This window comes from Numenius arquata, chromosome 28 (genome assembly GCF_964106895.1).
Source record: "Numenius arquata chromosome 28, bNumArq3.hap1.1, whole genome shotgun sequence".
NCBI lineage: Eukaryota > Metazoa > Chordata > Aves > Charadriiformes > Scolopacidae > Numenius > Numenius arquata.
The window spans coordinates 1,664,803-1,677,639 of record NC_133603.1 but is presented as its reverse complement, the minus strand read 5'-3'; the positions used below and the strand labels follow the sequence as shown (position 1 = coordinate 1,677,639).

General features: G+C 54.8%; 2 pseudogenes; one reads left to right on the top strand and one right to left on the bottom strand.

Moving 5' to 3' along the window:
• Positions 1-12,837, top strand: part of LOC141476092 (PHD finger protein 1-like) — a 76,848-nt pseudogene that overhangs the window by 21,606 nt on the left and 42,405 nt on the right.
• On the bottom strand, positions 5,820-6,997 carry LOC141476061 (uncharacterized; annotated as a pseudogene).

The following is a 12,837-nucleotide window of genomic DNA, read 5'->3' as shown; positions in this document are numbered from 1 at the left end:
GCAGAGCGGCTGGAGCTGCCCCAAGGAAAAGGACCTGGGGGTGTTGGTCGACTGTGGGCTGAACATGAGCCAGCAGCGTGCCCAGGTGGCCAAGGAGGCCAACAGCCTGTGTCAGGAACAGCGTGGTGAGTAGGACTCGGGAGGTGACCGTCCCCCTGTACTGGACACTGGGGAGGTCCCACCTCAAGGGCTGTGTCCGGTTTTGGGCCCCTCACCACAAAAAAAGACCTTGAGGTGCTGGAGCGGGTCCAGAGAAGGGCAACGGAGCTGGTGAGGGGTCTGGAGACCTTCTGAGGAACAGCCGAAGGAGCTGTGGGTATTCAGTCTGGAGAAGAGGAGGCTGAGGGGAGACCTTCTCGCTCGCTCCAACTCCCTGAAAGGCGGGTGTAGCCAGGGGGGGGTGTGTCGGTCTCTTCTCCCAAGGAACAGGCGATGGGACGAGAGGAGACGGCCTCAAGTTGCACCAGGGGAGGTTCAGATTGGATATTGGGAACATTTTTTCCATGGAAAGTGTTATGAAGCCTTGGAATGGGCTGCCCAGGGAAGGCGTGGAGGCACCATCCCTGGAGGGATTCAAAAGCCCGGTTGAGATGGTGCTTAGAGACATGGGTCAGTGATGGCTTTTATCAGCGTTGGGTTCATGGTTGGAGCAGATGATCCCACAGGTCCCTTCCGACCCCGACAATCCCATGGTTCTATGATTGTGTCACCTCCATTGGTCAAACCAGGAGTCGAGAGGGACCCTTCACCCGGCTTCTCCCGTCCTTCTCTCCTACTCCTCTCCTTTGGTCTGTTGCCACCTGCCAGAATTTTAAGGTAAAAATAGTCCCTTCAAGTAAAGGGACATCAGGCCCAGTAAGAACTGCTCCCCCTAAATTAATGAACCCCTCCCCTCCTTTAATTAGTTACCCCCCTGTCATTAATTGCATCCCCCCCCAGCGGCGGTGTCGGGCAAGGAACAATCCTGCTGCGTCTGCTCCGGCCGAGCCCTGAACCCCGAAAACCTCCCGGTTCGCTGCGAGAAGTGCGGCCATGGTGAGTGCGCCCTGTAAGGACCCGACAGAAAGACTGATAGGACGAGGAGGACCTTCAGGATCTTTTTGCCGAAAGCGTAATGACCATCCTGATTGAGAGAACCCCCACTCAATTTGCACAGGATCCGTGGGATATACAGGGCCAAGTGCCTGGTGATTCGCTGCTTCATGTATTAAAAGCTGCAAAGCTTCTTCACGAATGGGGTCCAGTCCCAAGACACACCTGTTCTCAGTAAGTCATACAAAGGTCTGGCAATGATAGAAAAGTCTGGGATATGTTTTCTCCAAAACACGAGCAATCCCAACACATGCTGCAACTCTTTCTTTGATCCGGGCATTTTTCCCTGGTCTAGCGTGGTAAGAGTATCTTTAGGAATGCAGGTCATTCCTCCTTTCCACAAGATTCCTAAGAATTTAACCTCGTTGGAGGGGGCTTGAACCTTTTCAGGTGGAATCTTTAGTCCTAAGCTCTCCAAATGGACAATAATGTCATTTTGTGTTTTTTGAGCCTTTTCTGTCTGATTTCCTCCTATTAGCACATCATCGATGTATTGGTAAATTCTGACTCCTTCTTCTAGCGGGATCAGTTCAAGTTCTTTTGCTAAAGCATGGTGGGCTAATGCGGGAGAATGCTTGTACCCTCGAAACGATCCTGGTCCTCAGGTTGCAGAGGGACCATTGAAAACATATCCTTAACATCGATAGTTGCCATAACAGGGTGAGCTCGCTCCTGGGTAGTAGCTGTGAGGTCAGCTGGTTTTGGCACTGCAGCTGTTAATGGACCAGTATTTGCATTTACTCTTGGATAATCTACAGTCAATCTCCATTTGCCATTTGGCTTTCGGACTGGCCGTACCGGGGAATTAAAAGGAGAGTGAGTAGGACCGACAGCTCCTTGTTCCCTTAAGTCCTCTAACAGTGGGGCTATTCCCTCTCGTGCCCCGAGGGGTTTGATGTTTGTTATTTTCAAGGGGGGAAGTGGGGGTGCGGTTTGTAAAAGTCGCACCTCCACTGCACCAAAAGACCAGCTCCCTCCCCCTGTGTCCGTCCACTTTCTATCTTTCAAGACACCCAGCCCTAAGAGGTTAAGTGGGAATGGTCCGACAACCATTGGTGTTAAAACGGTTGTTTCCTCTCCCGGCAGTGTCCAGTTAACTGTGGCTAATGATTGTGCTTGTACATTGCCGACCGCATCAGCTACAACAACCCTCGCTTCCGTACTGAAATGCCACTACGGGACGCATCCTCAGTTCTCAAGGCTGAAATTCGAGCTCCAGTATCTACCAAAAATGTAATTGGCATTTTCTTAGGTCCTACAAAACAGGTAATCATAACATCTCCTCGCTGGTTCATAGGGAGCTGTCTGATACGTAGCCAGGCCCCTCCGCTCCTCCGCCCGCTGTTGAGAAGCAGAGCAGTGAGTTTCCCGCAGATTCCTGCTGGAGAGATCGAAAGCGGGGGGGCAGCGGAGACTCGGGGTAGAATTGCCCGGCGTCTTTGTCCAGCTTGAAGTTAAATTTTGGGGAGCCACAGGTTTCTCGGGCCACTCCTTAACCAGTTTTTCTAGCGTGTCAGTTGGTAACCCATCCATCAGATCTCGGGGAGTACCTTTCTGCCATCCCATAGTCCACAAGGTATTTCGCCTCTTGGATATCTCCCTCCCGCCACTGACCCATTGTTTTTTCTCTGGCTCTGGCAGCCGGAGGGGTTTCTAGCTCTGTCTGTCTTAACCCTTTCGAGTCTGGTTTGGCAGAGGGGACACTAACAGGACCATATGAGAGACTGGCAAGTGAGTTGGCGGGGCTTGTTGAAAGGGCTTTAAACTAGGATCGAAGGGGGAGGGGGTTAAGCGTAGGTTGAGCAGAAAAAAACTCAAAGAGAGCCTTCAACCTGCCATCTCAGCTAATAAGTCGGCCCCTTTAGGCACCCAGCTGAAGTGCCTTTACACAAATGCACGCAGCATGGGGAACAAACAAGAGGAGTTAGAGATGTGCGCACGCCTCCAGGGCTACGACATTATTGGCATCACCGAGACGTGGTGGGATGGCTCTTACGACTGGAGTGTTCGAATGGAAGGTTACAAGCTCTTCAGGAAGGACAGGCTGGGCAGAAGGGGAGGGGGTGTTGCCCTCTATGTCAAGGACCAGCTGGAATGTATGGAGCTTCACCTGGGGATGGGTGAAGACAAGACAGAGAGCTTATGGGTCAGGATTAAAGGGAGCACGGGGGCAGGTGATGTTACAGTAGGAGTCTGCTACAGGCCACCAGATCAAAGTGACAGCGAGGATGTGGCCCTCTACAAACAGATAGGGGCAGCATCGCGCTCACACGCTCTGGTCCTCATGGGGGACTTCAACCACCCCGACATCTGTTGGAAGGACAACACAGCAGAGCACAGGAAATCCAGGAAGTTCTTAGAATGTGTCGACGACAACTTTCTTCTGCAAATAATAGAGGAACCAACGAGGAAAGGAGCAGTGCTGGACCTTGTCCTCACCAACAAGGAGGGGCTGGTCGGGAATGTCAAGTTCAAGGGTAGCCTCGGCTGCAGTGACCATGAGATGATAGAATTCAAGATTCATAAGGCAGCAAGGAGGGTGCGCAGCAAGCTGGCTACCCTGGACTTCAAAAGAGCAGACTTTGATCTCCTGAGAGATCTGATTGGTAAGGTAGCGTGGGAAAAAGAACTGGAAGGGAGAGGGGCCCAAAAAAGCTGGGTGGTATTTAAGGATTGCCTCCTCCAAGCTCAGGAGAGGTGCATCCCAAAAAAGAAGAAATCGGGCAAAATAGCCAGTAGGCCGGCGTGGATGAACAAGGAACTGCTGGACAAACTCAGGACCAAAAAGGAGGCCTATAGAGGGTGGAAGCAGGGAAAGGTAGACTGGGAAGAATACAGAGAAGCTGTCCGAGTCACCAGAAACCTGATCAAGCAAGCGAAAGCCCAGGCAGAACTAAATCTAGCCAGGGATGTGAAAAATAACAAGAAGAACTTCTATAGATATATCAGGGATAAAAATAAGACGAGGGAAGCTGTGGGTCCCCTCCGGAAGGAAACGGGAGACCTGGTCACCCAGGATGTGGATAAGGCTGAGCTACTGAATGACTTCTTTGCCTCAGTCTTCACTGGCAAGGGCCCTAACCACACTGCCCAAGTCACGGAGGGCAAGAACAGGGGCTCTGGGAATGAAGAAGCACCCACAGTACAAGAAGACGAGGTTCGAGACCTCTTAAAGAACCTGAAGGTGCATAAGTCCATGGGACCTGATGAAATCCATCCACGGGTCCTGAGAGAACTGGCGGACGAAGTTGCTAAGCCCCTCTCCATCATATTTGAGAAATCGTGGCAGTCTGGTGAAGTTCCCACTGACTGGAAAAAAGGGAACATAACTCCAATATTCAAAAAAGGAAACAAAGAAGACCCGGGAAACTACAGGCCTGTCAGTCTCACCTCTGTGCCTGGCAAGATCATGGAGCAGATCCTCCTGAAATCCTTGCTAAGGCACATGGAGAATAAAGAGGTGATTGGAGACAGCCAACATGGCTTCACCAAGGGCAAATCGTGCCTGACAAATTTGGTGGCCTTTTACAATACTGCCACAGACTTGGTAGACAAGGGCAGAGCGACTGACGTCATTTACCTGGACTTATGCAAAGCATTTGACACTGTCCCGCACGACATCCTGGTCTCAAAATTGGAAACTCATGGATTCGATGGATGGACCACTCGGTGGATAGGGAACTGGCTGGATGGCCGCATCCAAAGGGTTACAATCAATGGCTCAATGTCCAGGTGGCGGCCAGTAACGAGTGGTGTTCCGCAGGGGTCGGTACTGGGACCAGTACTGTTTAACATCTTTGTCGGTGACATGGACAGTGGGATAGAGTGCACCCTCAGCAAGTTTGCTGATGACACCAAGCTCGGTGGCGCAGTTGACACGCTGGAGGGAAGGGATGCCATCCAGAGGGACCTAGACAGGCTGGAGAGGTGGGCTCGTGCAAATTGCATGAAGTTCAACCAAGCCAAGTGCAGGGTCCTGCACCTGGGACGTGGCAACCCCAGGCACAAATACAAGTTGGGTGGAGAATGGCTGGAGAGCAGCCCCGAGGAGAAGGACTTGGGAGTGCTTATGGATGAGAAGCTCAACATGAGCAGGCAGTGTGCACTGGCAGCCCAGAGAGCCAACCGTGTCCTGGGCTGCATCAGGAGAAGTGTGGCCAGCAGGTCTCGCGAGGTGATTCTGCCCCTCTACTCTGCGCTCGTGAGACCCCTCCTGGAGTACTGTGTCCAGCTTTGGAGTCCTCAACACAGAAAGGACATGGACCTGTTGGAACGGGTCCAGCGGAGGGCCACGAGGATGATCAGAGGGATGGAGCACCTCTCCTATGAAGACAGACTGAGAGAGCTGGGGTTGTTCAGCCTGGAGAAGAGAAGGCTCCGGGGAGACCTTATAACAGCCTATCAATACCTGAAGGGAGCCTACAGAAGAGCTGAAGAGGGACTCTTTGTCAGGAAGAGTGGTGACAGGACAAGGGGCAATGGTTTTAAATTGGAAGAGAAGAGATTTAGATTAGATATAAGGAAGAAATTCTTTACAGTGAGGGTGGTGAGGCACTGGAACAGGTTGCCCAGGGAAGTTGTGGATGCCCCATCCCTGGAAGTGTTCAAGGCCAGGCTGGATGGGGCTTTAAGCAACTTGCTCTAGTGAGAGGTGTCCCTGCCCATGGCAGGGGGGTTGGAACTAGATGATCTTTAAGGTCCTTTCCAACTCTAGCCATTCTATGATTCTATGATTCTATGATTCTATATTTTCACCCGTAGTTAATTAATTCTTGGGCAACTTCTCCCCATGTCCACGCCCTCCGGTTTGGATCTCTGTGATCGGGGGGTGCTCTTTCTTCCCCTTCCTCTGCTGCAGCTGCCTCACCTCGGCACACTGCCCTAATGGTTCCTCGCAGCTGTGTACCGATTGGTTTCAAAGAGCCAGGGAGTCCTCTTATCGGCGGTGCCGTTCATTCGGGGTCTACTGGCAGCATCACGGGGGATTCTCGTTGGAGTCTAAGCTCATGGTTGGACATCATTTGCAGGCAAACCCCTTTTTGCACACTTTCCACTATCTGATCGACCGACCCGGAGATAGCAAGGGGGTCTCCTCCTTCTGAAGGACTGAGACCTCCAGCCCAATAGGCTGCTTTTTGAGTTAGGGACCAGGGAGCCCGGTGGTGGCCAGTAGTTAAGAACATTCCAGGGGCCCAATATCCTTCAGCTTCCTTCTCACTTAACAGTACCTGATCTCCACCCGATGAGGACACTCTCCACACATACTCTGTCTCTGACTCCCTGGGAGCACGGCTAAATTCTTTCTTTAGTTTAGCTAAATTCCACAGCGGAGTAAGGCATTTCCTTAATGGTAAGTTGAGGGGCAGCATTTTGACCATCGTCAAACTCATACTCCACTTTGACAAGAGGCCTGGAGCGAACAAGGAGGGGCTTTCCCCTCGTCCAATTTAGCTTTCGCTTCGCCTAATTCTGTGCTGGGGTATAAGGGATCTCTTCTGCTCCCGTCCGCAAGGAGTTGTTCTTTAAGGGCGGACTGCAAACAACTCGCCTGAGCTCGCTCTTGATCTCACTGCCCCTTTAACTCCTCCACTCCTCCTTGCAAAGATGATTGTACCAGAGTCTGCAGAGACTATACAATTTGAGACTCGGCGCCGCGTCGCTGATCCCGAGCTTCTACGGCAGCAACTGAACTAGCACCCAGAACGGCACATAGAATAGATTGCCCTTTTCCAAAGCAAAGTCTGGCATCCCTTTGTAAGGCGCTGATTCGATCGGAAACACTCTGCAGATTATGCCAATTATCTCGTGCCCAATCACTACCCGGTACTGAAGGGCGCGCATTATGTTTTTCCAAAAGATCAGACAAAACATCTCGCCCCGAAGGGGGTGAGAGGCTCTCGCTCATATTTACTCAACAACAACAAAAAAAATCAAAACTCAAATCTGGTTTTCAACAACAAAGGTCGGGGGCAGTCACTCGGAGAGGTCGCACATAGCACACTAAACAATTCAACACAGATTCCCACCCCCTTACGTCTCCGAGAGGCGCACACGTATGTTCACAGACCACTAACAGTCAATAAACAAATCCAAAAATAAATTCCTACTGTTCACAAAAACTTCAGCACTTCTCCAATACACACAATAAGCAAATAGTAAAAACAGCACTCCCAGTCCCCAGAATCCTATCCCATCTTCGCCACCAGTAATATGTTAGGTCCCGGTCTGATTTTTTTGTCCGGGAGGGGGTTCAAAATGATTCCGGGGGCGCGATTGAGACACAAATGAGGTCTGATGCTCTTTACTGTAGTTTTATTGTTGGTACCTAAAAAATGATGCCAGCAATAGAGAAAAGGCAGAGGGAGAGGAAAGGAGGAAAGGAGAAGCAGAATTTGGGAGAGCTGCAAGACAAGAAATAGTCTATCACCACCACGATGGTGGGTCCACAGGACGGCTCGATGATCCTCCGGAGTCACCGGCGTCCCATTGATCCGCGATTCTCAGGCCTTGGCAAGGGTGAGGGTGGGTGGTGGGGAGGGGTCCCCCATTGCAGTGGGGCACAACGGTCATTTATAGTCCCTGTCGACCCATAGCGGGGCCCATCGATGTGACAGTCACCTGTGCTCATCCCATCGGTGTCCCACACAGTCACTGCACGAGCCCCCCCTCGCCTCTGCTAAACGAGAAGGCAAAATCTGGAAAAACCGTGCAGTTGCATTGCAGATCAAAACCGACCAAAAAGTAGAATCATAGAATCACCCAGGTTGGAAGGGACCTTCAAGGTCATCTAGTCCAACCATCAACCTAACTCTGACAAAAAAACCCACCACTAAACCATGTCCCCCAGCACCATGTCAACCCGTCTTTTGAACACCTCCAGGGATGGTGCCTCAGCCCCTTCCCTGGGCAGCCCATTCCAAGGCTTGATAACCCTTTCAGTGTCAAAATTTTTCCTAATATCCAATCTGAACCTCCCCTGGGGCAACTTGAGGCCGTTTCCTCTTGTCCCATCGCCTGTGACTTGGGAGCAGAGACCGAACCCCCCCGGCTACACCCTCCTTTCAGGGAGCTGTAGAGAGCGAGAAGGTCTCCCCTCAGCCTCCTTTTCTCCAGGCTGAACGCCCCCAGCTCCCTCAGCCGCTCCTCACAGGACTTGTTCTCCAGACCCCTCACCAGCTCCGTTGCCCTTCTCTGGACCCGCTCCAGCCCCTCAATGTCTTTTTTGTGGTAGGGGACCCAAAACCGGACACAGCCCTCGAGGTGGGGCCTCACCAGTGCCGATCTCAGAAGAATTTGGGCAAGGCAAGGAAGGAAAACATTCTGTTTCTGTGGGGCGATGGGAGCATCGGGGTGACATCTGAGGCATCCTTCTTGTGGGCAGCGACAGGCCAGCCCTGGTCTCTGCGGTTCAGTGTCACCATCTGCAGTGACTTCACCGAGTGCCAGCATGGAGCTTGGTGTGAAGAGGTTCTACCTCGGGTACAGAAGCAGCAGAGGACATGTTTTTCCACTGAAAACATCTTGCTGAACCTGAAATCAATTAGGAACGTGGGGCATTTTTTTGGTTTGTTTTGTCTATAGCCCGGGATAAAAAATTTGTGGACGTTTAGAAAGCTGTTATTTTGGTGTGAATAATTATCCAAAGCTCTTTATCTACCTCCCAGCGCCACTGAGAATTGTTCTTACGCATAATGTTTTCTGGTTGCAGGGAAACTTGGAGCCCTTATGTGATAACGGGGAAGTTGAATTATTCCTTCAGTCTTTGTTTTGTAAAACAAAACCGAATCGGGTTTTTTCATGTAACAAACCTACAGCTTCTCAAAACACTGCAATCTGTGGTTGTACAGCCGCAGGTTTAAAGCCAAAGAATCTCAGTTTAGAATTGTAGTTACATAAATTTGGAGAGGAATGCTTCAGTAATTGAGTTTCAGTGTATGAATTCTTAAGTAATACTTCGGAAAGTGAATTTGTGAGTTTACCCCATCCTAAAGAACCCAAAGCTGACAAATTAAAACCGAGCAAGCTGCAGGAGAACAGAATCTGGTGCCCTTCCTTCATAGCTAAAATAAACTTTCATCTTTTTCTTTTGTAAGCTGATGACATGCAATCGCCTTCACTCCTCATTTCTGTGGGTCTTACAGGAAAGTCGTTTATGGCCCTGAACTCCAGCTTATCTATTTTGTGGCAATTTGTACACATGTAATTCTGGGTCAAAGTTGCTGTTTAACTGAATTAGCTTTTCCCACACCTAGTGAGTTTGATAACTTTTCTAGACTGAGATTCTGACTCTTCTTGATTAGGAAATGAAAGCTGAAACAAGACATACTGTATAGTCTCACAGGAGTCCTTTAGAGCCTCCGGGATCGTGAGGGCTTCATTGAACATGACGAATCAGAATTAGGTCTTTCTTGATAAGCTCCGCCAGAATACTTGGAGTAGATTGCTTCTTGATGCCCTCCCGACCCCAGGAACATTACCTTTGTATATTAAAACATTCTGAAAAACAAGGCACACGGGATACATATGTCACAGACTTTATTAAAACTATCCGTAACGGCTCTTCTCTGGACCGGTCTCCGAGGAGCTGATTGGGAACCTCCCTCTTACAAGTCCCTTACAAGCACAGGGAACTGTTGTCTTCCTGGGGGTGTTGGTGGACAGCCGGCTGAACATGAGCCAGAAGTGTGCCCAGGTGGCCAAGAAGGCCAACGGCATCCTGGCCTGTCTCAGGAACAGCGTGGCCAGCAGGAGCAGGGCAGTGATGGTGCCTCTGTCCTGGGCACTGGTGAGGCCTCACCTCGAGGGCTGTGTTCAGTTCTGGGCCCCTCACTCCAGGAAGGACATTGAGCTGCTGGAGCGTGGCCAGAGGAGAGCCACCAAGCTGGTGAGGGGTCTGGAGAACAAGTCACACGAGGAGAGGCTGAGGGAACTGGGCATGTTTAGTTTGGAGAAGAGGAGGCTGAGGGGAGACCTCATTGATCTCTACAGCTCCCTGAAAGGAGGGTGTAGAGAGGTGGGTGTTGGCCTCTTCTCCCAAGGGAATAATGACAGGAGCAGAGGAGATGGTCTGAAGTTGGTGGCAGGCCCCCCCCCCAGGCCCCCCGCCAAGACACTCGGAACCCCCCCAGTCCTCCTACAGCCCCCCCAGCCCCCCCAACCCCCAGAGCCCCCCCCAATCCTCCTACAGCCCCCCCCAGGCCCCCTGACTCCCCCCAAACCTGGGGGGGCAGCGGGCATCAGTGCGTCGGAAGTTGTAGGAGCTGCCGGGGGGCCCTGGGGAGGGGTAAAAATTGGGGGCAGTGAGGGGGGGCACCCCTAAAATATCGGGGTGCTAGTTTAGGGAAGGGGGGGGGGGCTCACCTGCAGGCAGCGGGGGGGCGGGCGGCGGCGGGACCCCCCCCGGCCCTGCCCTGAAGGGAAGCTGTAAGAGACCCTCCGTATCCTGCCCGGGTTTTGGGGGGGCCCCCCCGGGCGGGGGGGTACAGGGGGGAGGTTTGGGGGTGCAGGGGGGAGGTTGGGGGGGGGAACCCCCAGAGCCCCCCCCCCGCCGTTACCTATTGGGCGGAGGGCGGCCGGGGCCGCTCACCTGCTGTCGGTGAGCGGGGAGGGGGGGGCGGCAGGGGGGGGCCCCCCCAGGAAAGCGGGGGGCAGCGGGGGGGGCGCCCGCGTGTGCAGCCCAAAGAGCCCCTTGCGCTTCTTCATCTCCCGGCCCGAGATGAACCTGGGAGGAGAGGGGGGGGTCGAGGGGGGGGGCTGCTGGGGTGGGCTGAGAGATCAACCTGGGGGGGGAGGATGGGGTGGGGGGGGGGCTGTGGGGGGGCTTTGGGGTGGTTTCGGGGGGGGGTCTTTTAGGGGGTTGGGAGGGGCTGGGGGCTTGGAGGGGGGGCTTCGGAGCTTTGGGGGGGGCTTTGAGATGAACCTGGGGGGAGAGGGGGGGGCTGCGGGGGCTGAGAGATGAACCTGGGGGGGGGAGGAGGGGTTTGAGGGGATCTGGGGGGGGTTAAGGGGGGGTCTTTTAGGGGCTTGGGGGAGCTGGGGGCTTGGGGGGGAGGCATTGAGATGAACCAAGGGGGAGAGGGGGGGCTGAGAGATGAACCTGGGGGGGGAGAGGGGGGGTTGGGGGGGAGGGGCGCTTCTGGAGAGGGCTGGGGGGGGGGCCTGATGGGGGGGCCTTGGGTTTGGGGGGAGGGTCTTGTGGGGGTCTGGAGGGGGCTCTGGGGTGGTTTGGGGGAGGGGGGGGGCTTTTGGGGGGGCTGAGAGATGAACCTGGGGAGGAGGAAGGGTTTGGGTGAGGGGGCTGGGGGGGGCCTTTGGGGTGGTTTGGAGGGGTCGGGGGGGGGTCTTTTAGGGGGTCTGGGAGGGGCTGGGGGCTTGGAGGGGGGGCTTTGGGGGGGGCTCTGAGATGAACCTGGGGGGAGAGAGGGGGGCTGGGGGGGCTGAGAAGCGAACATGGGGGCAGGGGTCTGGGGGGCTTTGGGGGGGGTTCGTGGGGGGCTGGGGGCATTCAGGGGCATTCAGAAGGATTTAGGGGTGCTGGGGGGGTGGGGGGGTCAGGAGGGGTTTGGGGGTTCGGGGGGGGGGGAGGCACCCACCTGTCCTTGTGGGCGCTGAGAGACCCCAGCAGCTGCCCGTAGCGCTCCCCCTTTGGGGGTCTCGGCGAGCTGCGGGGGGGGGGGGTTGCAGGGGCGTAGGGGGGGTGAGACCACCCCTCCCCGACCCCCCCCGACCCCCGCCCGTGGTTTTTGGGGTGCGGGCCCCCCCCCGTACCGGCCCCAGCAGCAGCGCGTCCCAGTTGGCGCTGGCGAAGGGCAGGATCTCCCGCTCCAGGTCGAATCGGACCCCCCGGACCCACCGGTCCCCGTAGAGCAGGGGTTTGCTCAGACACTGGGTACAGGCTTCGTGGAACCACTGGGCGCAGCCCCGGCACTGCAGCATCTTCAGGTTCCACCTGGGGGGGGGATTAATTAATTAATTAATTTAAGGGGGGGGGGCACCCCAAAATTGCAAAGCGGGGGGGGTACGGGGGGGTCTGTACTCACTCGCCGGGCCCCCCGCAGTAGCAGTAGCACTGCTGGCGGTTGGCGAGGTGGGGGGGGTCCCACTCCAGGGTCTTCAGCTGGTAGGGCAGCACCGCCTTCATGCTGAGCATCGCCTTGGCTTGGGGGCCCTTCTTCAGCGCCCCCCCCCCTCTGCGGGGACAAGGAAGGGGGGGGGGAGGCAAATGAAGGGGAGGGGGTGTCCCGTGTGGTGCCCCCCCCCCAAAACACCCCTCGCCCCCCCCCCCTCTTTGGGGCTCACCTTGGTGGCCACGGCGAAGACGCAGCGGCGGCACATCCAGGGTCCGGCGGGGCGTGGGCGGCGGGGAGGTGGCACTGCTGGTGGTAGGCTTTGGGGGGGGGGGCTGTTACATTTTGGGGGGGGGTGTCCCCGGAATAGGTGCGGGGGGGGGCACACTCACCATGGCCGCACTTCTCGCAGCGAACCAGGAGGTTTTCGGGGTTCAGGGCTCGGCCGGAGCAGACGCAGCAGGATTGTTCCTCACCCGGCACTGCCGCTAGCTGGGGGGGGGCAATTAACAACAGGGGGGTAATTAATTAAAGGAGGAGGGGGGGGTTCATTAATTAAAGGAAGGTTCATTAATTTAGGAGGAGGCTCTTACCGGGGCTGATGTCTTTCCAAAGGACGGAGGAATTGGGAATTATCCTCGAATTGCACCAGCAGCCCCGGCGCCCCGTGTCCACCTTG